This window comes from Dioscorea cayenensis, chromosome 20 (assembly GCF_009730915.1).
Source record: "Dioscorea cayenensis subsp. rotundata cultivar TDr96_F1 chromosome 20, TDr96_F1_v2_PseudoChromosome.rev07_lg8_w22 25.fasta, whole genome shotgun sequence".
NCBI lineage: Eukaryota > Viridiplantae > Streptophyta > Magnoliopsida > Dioscoreales > Dioscoreaceae > Dioscorea > Dioscorea cayenensis.
Window position 1 is genome coordinate 23,309,826 of NC_052490.1, and position 9,097 is coordinate 23,318,922.

The 9,097-nt window shown below is 40.1% G+C and overlaps 1 non-coding gene across 1 annotated transcript; it reads left to right on the forward strand.

The window, feature by feature from the left end:
- Positions 1 to 8,605: 8,605 nt before the first annotated feature.
- Positions 8,606 to 8,712, forward strand: LOC120252213. The gene has a single exon (XR_005533753.1). It is a non-coding gene; the product is annotated as a small nucleolar RNA R71 (small nucleolar RNA).
- The last annotated feature ends 385 nt before the right edge of the window (positions 8,713 to 9,097 follow it).

Below are 9,097 nucleotides of genomic sequence, written 5' to 3' on the forward strand. Positions count from 1 at the left end.
GAGTTCTTTTTCACTCTTATCTCTAACTTTTCTCTATTTTTTGGGAGGCCTTCGGCTAGGGTTTTGAGAGGTTTTTGGCAAGCATTTTTAGTGGTTCAATGGATTCGACACCGCGCTCTGCTTGGAAGAAGGTTGTTGAGGTAGCTATCGTCGGCATCGATCTGGCGAGAAGTGCCCTAGGCCGGATAAGGGGACGTTTGGACAAGACGAGGCTACTCCACAAGACCATCTATACGAATAGCAAGGGGTTTTTCTATGGATTACTTGTCTTTGCATTCACTTTCATTTTTTATTGTAACTAGCTGCATGGAGAGCTAAACCCCTAGTGGGTACTTGGATTTGTGAACCTTAGGATGTATTTGTTTCATTAAACCTTTCATTATGCTTTCATTAATTGATGTTTTAATTGAGTTCCAATCTTGAATGCTTGATTGTCTGAATACTCCCTTAGAATGACACTAGGGTTGAGGATTCTTATTGGTAACCCTTGTGAGTGAGTGACACACCACGAAAATTAGACAAAGCTAGATTAGAGAGGGTTGAGAGTGTGAGTCGAGAGGTAGCGGAGCATCCCCTTTCCCTTCCAATGTGATTTATCCTACGTCCATGTTCCAAGATTTCTTTGTGGTCATAGTAGAGTGAATGGGCTAAGGGATGACCTCCGCTGGGGCTTAGTTGCACAGGCAATAGAGTGAAGAGTTGAAGTGACTTTAGCACCTAGGGCTCAATTATGACTAGGGCTCTTCCGCTTGGACTAAAAGGTTAGATCTATACATTGGAATAGGGTTTATCACTTGGAATCCCTAGAGTGTCTTGCAACTCTACACAGTGTGAGATGTTGTGATTGATCGATTTCTCCGCCGGGACATAGTGTAGAGTTAGTCACTGTTGACCTTAGGTTTGGGACCGTGTGTTTAAGGATTTCTATGACTTATTAAGCGTCAATTAGGAGATATAATAGTCGATTTTGCACTTGAAGCAATTATCCTAGGTGGAACAATATCCGAGTACCCCACTTCTATTGATTGCCTTACCTATCATCTATTTGTGCTTCTCTCTTTCTTGTTTCTTTTATTCTTACTTTCATTACATTTTATCAAAAAATCATTCTTCCATCTCAGCTTAATTAGATAGCAATTTTGGTATTTTTATTCCCTACTCCCTGTGGATACGATACCCACTCACCCTAGGATTTATTACTTCCATAAACCTGTGCACTTACAGGTCACACGCAAGGCCGTTATTAAAAACCCGTGCCTCTTGGTGTTCTGTACATCCACATGGGCATGCAGAAATTACCCACCCTTGCGTGATTCAACAGGGAACCCTCACAGGGGAAAACACACGCCCGTGTGTGCTATCGAGATAGCACACTTTACTTTAAACGCATCCACACTAGCGTGTGGAAATTCCCCACACCCGCTTGCCCGACCCATAGGGGCACACACATACCCCTGTGGCTTCTCTATCCAACCGAGATAAATTCTAAGTGTTCCACATGCCCTGTTGAAATTCCACTTGGGCGTGTGGATCTTCACAAGGGCACTCATAAAGCCATCCACACGCCCCTTTGTCTTCTCAGGATAGAGAAAAACTCTCTGCAGGAATTTACACAGGTGTGTGGAAATTACCCACGCCCCTGTGTGATAAGTGCTTGTGTGTTAAGAATGCGAAGTGTTCTTTAATTACGATGAGCATTACTTTTATCAGGTCTAAGCGCTAATACATGTGTATTTGTGTTCTTTTGTGCATTTAGGGTTGTGAAGCTGAGTATTAAGAAAAGAAGCCGAAAGTAGATCGTGAACGCACTATTTGGTGGAATCTTGGAAAGAACAAACGCGAAGACACAAGTAGGGCTCTAAGATATGTCAATGTGTGCTAACCTCCATGTAGTCAAGGCATTACAATGAGTTGGAGGTGCACGAAGGAAGTCACATTTGCATATCCCGACTTGTCCATTGATAGCAAGATCTTCACCAATGAGGACTTTGATTAAAAAAGAGTTGTGATCTACTGCATAAACGTGTGCCCGTTTATGTTACCTCAATGAAAAGTGTGGAATTGGGAAGGTTTTGCCGGAGCAATGTAGTAGGAACTATAGCAAATTACAGAAGTAATACACTATAGCAGTTATTGTTCACAACCGCCAGAAAATTAGTTTTCCAGAGAATCCACACGGGCATGAGGAAATTCCCCACGCTCGTGTGGACATTCCACTGGCTCTTGTAGAGAATCGACAGGGGCGTGTGGATGCCTGATTCCAGCCCTATTTAAGCCGCGATTCAACCCGATTTTTGGAGAATCCTTTCACCCTTCTCTCCAACTTTTCTCTATCTTTTGCGAGACCGTCAGCTAGGGTTTTGAGAGAATTTTGGCATGTCTTTGGAGTGGTTCTATGGATTCGAGACCGCGCTCCACTTGGAAGAAGGTTATTGGGGGAGCTTTCGTCAGCATCAATCCGGCCAAGTGTGCCCTAGGCCGAACAAGGAGACTTTTGAAGAAGACGAGGCTACTCCACAAGACTATCGACACGAATACCAAGGTGGTTTTCTTATGGATTACTTGTTTTTACTTTCAATTTCATTATTGATTGTATCTTGTTGCATGGTGAGCTAAACCCCTTAGTGGGTACTTGGATTTTGTAAACACTAGGATGTTATTGTTTCTTTGACATTTTATTATGCTTTCCTTAATTTATATTTTAATTGAGTTTTAATATTGAATTCTTGTTGCATGATTTCTCCCTTAGAGTGATACTATAGTTAAGAGATCATCTTAGTAACCTTTATGGATGGGTAACACACCACGAGGGTTAGACAAAGTTAGATTGGAGAAGGTTGGGAGGGTGTGTCGAGAGGTAGCGGAGCATCCACTTTCCCCTACAGTGTGATTTATCATTCCTCCAATTCATAGAGTTCTTTGCGGTCACAATTGAGTGAAGAACTAAAGGATGAACTCCGCTGGGGCTTAGTTACACGAGCAACAGAGTGAAGCGTTGAAGTGACTTTAGTTTCCGGGGCTTAATTGTGAGTAGGGATCTTTTGCCTAGACCAAAGGGTTAGATCTTCACACAGGAATAGGGTTTATCACTTGGAATCCCTAGAACTCTAGGATTTCTCCTCCGAGATATAGTGTAGAGTTAGTCATGGTAGACCTAAGGTTTGGGACCATGTGCTCTAGGATTTTCACTACTCATTAAGCATTAGTTAGGAAGTATTGTCCGAGTACCCCACTTCTATCGATTGCCTTTCCTCTCACTTACTTGTCCCTCTCATTCTTGTTTCTTTTATTTCTGTTTACATCACATCTTATCAACACAATTGTTATTCATCTTCACTTGGTTAAGTATCAATTTTGGTATTTGTATTCTCTACTCCTTGTGGATACAGTACCCGTCTCACTTGGGATTTATTACTTTGACAAACCCGTGCACTTACGGGTCACACACAAGCGGCATTGTTAGTGCGTATGCACTTGTGTCTGACCATGTGACAAACACACGGGCGTGGGTAATTTCCACACGCCCGTGTGGATCTTTGCAAAAAGTTCTCCTCCATCCCGAGAAGACACAGGGGCGTGTGAATGCCCCTATAAGTATTCCTATGAAAGATCCACACGCGCGTGTGGAATTTCCACAGGGGCATGTGGAACACTTAGAAAATTTCTCGGTTGGACAGAGAAGCCATCGGGGCTTGTGGGTACCCCTGTGGGTCAAGCACATGGTCGTGGGGAATTTCCACACTGCCGTGTGGATGCGTTCAGAGATAAAGTGTGCTATCCGGAGAGCACACAAGGACGTGTGTCTGCCACTCTGAAGCTCTCATGTGGAGTCACACGGACGTGGGTAATTTCCACTGGCCCGTCTGAATGTACAAAATATAATAGGCAGCGATTTCCTTTACAAATCTATATGGCCTTTCTCATTTTTACACTTCTAAATGCTCAAAGAACACACTCATTCACTCTCCCCGACCTTGCATCGCCTATTTAGAGAGGTTTTACTCGAGTTTTCCAGCTGATTTCATGTTTTCTTCTTTATCTCGTCAGTAAACCCTTATTCTCTCTTTTCTTCGCCATTACTTGATTTTATTTGATTAAACAAGAGAATGTGGTTCGTTTCTATGCTAAAGTGGTCAATGCATGTTTAGATTTAGTTTAGAAATTGTTTTTTTGGTGTATTTGTGGATTTTTAGCATAGTGGCCATTCAGTTTTCATGTCCCGTGGATCCACACGAGCGTGTGGTATTACAGGAACATCTACATCCTCATCTACATCCTCATCGACATCCAACACCACAAAGTCCATAGGAAATATGTACTTGTTAACCTTCACAAGTATATCTTCGATAATACCCCTCAGATGTCTAACCATTCTGTCCGCCAATTGATGTCACACGCACCCCTTCTACCAAGGTAAATGTGGCACCCATTAGTTAAAAACCCATTTCAACTTGAAAACTGACACACTTGAAAAACCTAATCAGACTTGCAGGGCACAATACCAACTTTACACCGTTACAGGGTTCAAATACATGGATATAATTTGCACGATTAATCCAATATGCGGGTACAACCGCTATACAATCATGACACTAACAGAAGAAAGAAAAGGTATCCAATGTAACCCTCAACTCAGCCTTAACTGGCTCTATACTCGCACTAGCAAGCTAGTAGGGTTATTGTTCCTATAAGTGCATCACATTCAGTTGGTCAATAGTGGCTCAATAATTTCAAATAATTAAATATAGCGTATATAAAGTTCATAAAGGTCAATTTTCCCAAATAACTTTCAAACTTTCACAAAGACCATAAATTTGGCAAAATACCTCTTTAAAGAGCTTTGGAACATAAATTCAACATAAATCAACATCAAATCAATTTTCTCAGTAAACAGAAATTTTGTGGCAGACTTCCCTCCTAAGAGCGACACCTGGCTTTGCCCCCTCATCATAATCCAAAATAACATAAATCTCAAATTCAGTATAAAGAAATACCCAACACTCAACCAGCATAACGTGGTCTAGAAATCTTTCTATACCTTGGTCGTGGACACGGCTAGGTTCAGAGAAGTCAAGTAACTCATGTCCTTAATGTTGACACATCGGTTCAAGATCGGTGACCCCGGCTACCGGATGAATATCCAGTCAGGGCTCTACACTCCCACCTGAACTGCCCCTCATAAAAGTCAGCCGGTCCATCACGCCACCTCAACAAGCTGGTCGTGGAGGGTTCCTACTGTAGTAGGGTCACCATACTAACTGAATAAGCATACATCTCGCTACAAAGAGTCCATAACCAGGATAAAAATCAATATCCAAACTATCTGCCATTTCTCCGCAGAAATGATAAGCACAAACGTATCCAAAGATTTTAATATAAATTAACGCACAATTTGCAAATCACGTAACAAAACGGAAATCCTCGCCTTTGAACAATAATGCTTTCAAGTATGAAATATATGCAAATAACTCATTTCAAATTCAATAAAGTCTCAATGCTAGTGTAATAACCAATAAAACTTTACTTAAGCAATGTAGAACAGTCATAGGCGTTCTCTTAGAAGAATTGCGCATAATTTAATTGTCAAAACCTGATATACTCATACAATTGCTAAAGGATAGCAAACTACAAATAAATATTAGTAACCTTTAACAATATAAATCATTAAATAATATAAAATGGAATAATTAAACAATTATCTCCAAATAATAGCCATTAAATAATTATTTTAAAACAGTATCAATTAACAAATTATGCAAAATAATAGCCACTACTAACTCACCTGGTCTCCCTTGGGTTTCTAGCTAGACCTGGAACTCCCTTCCAAGCCTGAACAACACCTAACAGGAGAACGAAATAAAAGTAAATTAAATGCAGCCTATTGACAGAATTTAACTCCAAAAGAAAATACAAGAAATAAATAATTGACTCTTTAATTGGGCCCACTCACTCCAACAGGTTAAAACCCGATCTTGCATAATCAAATCGGTCTCCAATTGCACTCAAACCAACTTAATTTAGGCTAAACCATCCTGAACCAACCTGAACCAATCTCAATTCCAATGAATCAAGTTCAATTGTTATACAAAGTCTCTTGAACCAGCTTTGTTCAACTGAACCCAATTCTCCTTGAATTGGTTCACCACAAAGTCATTAGCCCAAAATCTCAACCAAGTCCTAATCAACCTCAACCAACTTAACCTTGCCAAACAATTCAAGCCCAATCACAATTCATCTTGATTTGATCAAACCTAAAAAAAATCAATTCAATTAATCCCAATCGCAACAATTCTCATCCAACCCAACATCAAATTCAACCAAATCAATTAAAACCAACCACTTAATTCCCAACCAATTTAACTTGATTTTATCAAACAAACTCAACCAACCCAATATAACTCAACCAACACATTCCCAACAATTATCATCACCATCTTAATAATTATCATCAACTTAACAACCATCATCATCGACTTAATCACCCAAACAAAAACCCTAATCTCAGTGCTACAGTAACTCTACGGTAAAAAACCTAGAATTCATCCTTAATTCCATACAAAATTCCATCTCCAATAGAAATATTTTTCACATAAAATCATCTAATATCCATTTTTCATCCTCTCTATCAACCTTTCTTCCATATCCTCATCTTCTTCATCAATTAACCACACATACAAACATACAAACCTACACCAATACATCTCAAAAAAAAATTATTTAAAACCCTTACCAATCAAACACCAACTTCCTTCTTCTATCAAACCTCCAAGATCCCTCTTCTTTCTCTTTCCATTCCTTCTCCTTCTTCTTGTTCTTGTTCTTGTTCTTCTTCTTCTCTCGGGTACAATAGCAGCCATGAAGAAGAAGAAGAAGAAGAAGAAAACCCACAAAACCTAGAAAATTCCAACCTTATCTCTTTATTTAAAAGTCTGCCGAAATTCACAGTCAGTCCCTGAAAAACAAAATTTCTTACAAAAAGATCCTTGAAAAGTCACGAATGTTCCCTGAATTATAAAATAATATTTCAAAAGGTCCTCACAAACTGTCCAACGGTCCTTCGATTATAACATAGTATTACAAAAATGTCCCTGCCGCCTTCCCTTCTAGTTCTTGGTTTCCAAAAACATTTCATGGCAATCCTTTTTTCATTACTCATGAATTCAAAATCTTATAGAAATTTTCACACTTAGTTCCTTGTTCTTTCCACTTGGGGTTTTTCAACAAATTGCTCTGCAGAAAAAACTTATTGCAACTATGATAATACCTTGAATATAATTTCCTACAGGTATCCAAAGATTAAGGGTATTACAATGGAAGTGTCATCTACGTGGGCCTAGGCTCTCCCAAGCCTAGCCTCTGAAAGAACGAGTACGGCATGACGTTGATACTAGCCACTGAATCTACCAATGCCATCTCTTCACCCATATTACCAATGTTGCACAGAATAACAAAGCTTTCAGGGTCTTTCTTCTTGTTCGGCATATTATTTTGCAAAACCTCCGAACAAGAGGCATCTAAGATCACCGATGCACTCTCCTCCAACTTCCTCTTGTTGGTCAAAAGATCCTTCAAAAACATTGCATACCGAGGCATTTGGGACAACACCTCCACAAAAGGAATGTTGATGTGCAAATGCTTGAATAGACCCAAGAACTTCTTATATTGCTCATCATTTTGGTCGTTCTTCAATCACGAAGGACAAGGGACTATCGGTTTGTAAGGCCGGGTTGCCATCTCTTTCTCCTTATTTGTTCTCTCCTCAAGCTCCACGATCTCGGGTACTTCAACATTGGTCTTCTCATTAGGAAGCCTACCCTCAATCTCACGACGACTTCTCAAAGTGATCATCTTCATGTGTTCTCTTGGATTAGTTTCGGTGTTACTAGGCAAGCTCTCTTGAGGTCCCTCCGATAATGACTTCGCAATTTGCCCTACTTAATTTTTTAGATTGTGCAAAGATGTGGTGTGGTTGCGAAGTGTAGCTTCAAATGATTGAAACCTTGTGTCCGATGACAAAACAAATCTCGTCAAAGCTTTCTCTAGATCGGTCATCTGGGTTTCCAAGCCTGAAACTCGGTTCTCCATGTTCGGGGCTTATTGTTGTTGTTGAAAACCCGGTGGTGCATTTGCCTTTTGTTACCCTTGGTTATTCCAAGAAAACTTAGGATGGCTTCTCCATCCTTGGTTGTAGGTGTTGCTCTAAGGATTGCCTTGCCTTTTTCCCAAATTACCGACAAAGTCTACTTGTTCAGTTGGGGCTGAAGTAGCAATCGAAATAGGACATTGGATGGCATATGTGAACCCCCACAACTAGCACAAATTGTGATTACGTCTATCCTTGGTGAAGTTAATGTATCCAATTTCTCACTTAATTCCTCTACTTGGGTTGCTAATGATGTAACCGCATCAATTTCGTGGAGTCCGGCCACTTTCTTTCTTTCTCTTGCATTACATTGGTAGGTATTCAAACCAATTTCTTCGATCAATTATCGGGGTTCTTTGGGAGTCTTGTTCCATATTGTACCTCCTACAGCGGCATTTAGAAGTTGTTTGTTGCTTGAGCTCAACCCGTTATAAAATGTATTATTGATTTATCCACTCCGGGAAGACATGTTGTGGGCACTTCTACAGAAGGTTCTTGAATCATTCCCAAGTCTCAAACAAAGTTTCAAGCTCTATCTGAACAAATGAAGATATCTCATTATGAATCTTTGTCAATTTTCCCAGAGGGAAGTACCTTGCAATAAAAGCTTCGACCATTTAGTTCCATGTTGTGATGGAAGCTCTTGGCAATGAATGGAGCTACTGTTTGGCCTTTCCTTTCAAAGAGAATGGGAAAGCTCTCAAGGGAATTGCATCATTAGAAACCCCATTGATCTTCAACATGTTGCACACTTCAAGGAAGTTCTCAATATGATTGTTCGGGTCTTCATCAGCTAATCCATTAAATTGTTCAGACTGTTGAACCATCTAAATAAAGGCCAGCTTCAACTCAAAATTCTAGGCTACAACCGGTGGGCTCACAATGCTCGATTGTGTCCCATGAATAGTAGGTCTAACAAAATCTAAAAAAGTTCTTCATTGGCCTTCTTGTTCA